This window comes from Trypanosoma theileri (genome assembly GCF_002087225.1).
Source record: "Trypanosoma theileri isolate Edinburgh chromosome Unknown TM35_Tth_110_V1, whole genome shotgun sequence".
Lineage (NCBI taxonomy): Eukaryota > Euglenozoa > Kinetoplastea > Trypanosomatida > Trypanosomatidae > Trypanosoma > Trypanosoma theileri.
In genome coordinates, this window is record NW_021639952.1 from 22,698 (window position 1) to 23,227 (window position 530).

Below are 530 nucleotides of genomic sequence, written 5' to 3' on the forward strand. Positions count from 1 at the left end.
CCCTGGCCTTCCTTCGCTTTGGGGAAGACACTTCGTTATGGCTGAAAACATCAAGGTCAGTTTAAGCACTGTTGTGGGTAATATCATCCGCAGTTGTAGACCTCACACTGGAGAGAGATACTTCACTCTTACCACTTCTGTCATATGACAAAGCAGAAGAATGTTTGTAGTCATCCATTGTAGATGACTGAAGGTGTCCATCCATCTTCGAGTCTTTTTTATTGTGTTACTGGACAGTATCTTTCTCAACTAGAGACTCTTATACCATTGCAAAAACTTTAGCCTCACCCAAGCCCTTATAGAGTCATGACTGTACGAGCGCCTTTAACACTGATGGGTTCTCATCCAATAATAAAACGGAACGAAAAATTAGTCAACACTTTTGCGTCAATGCGCAACATAAATGGTGGGGGCGGATTTCCCACGACCTGAGTTAAATCTATTCAATCATAAAAAGACTCAAAAGTTTCCTTTACCTGTAAAGTTGTTTGTCTCCAATAATCTAAATCACCCCGAACATCCACCTCCAG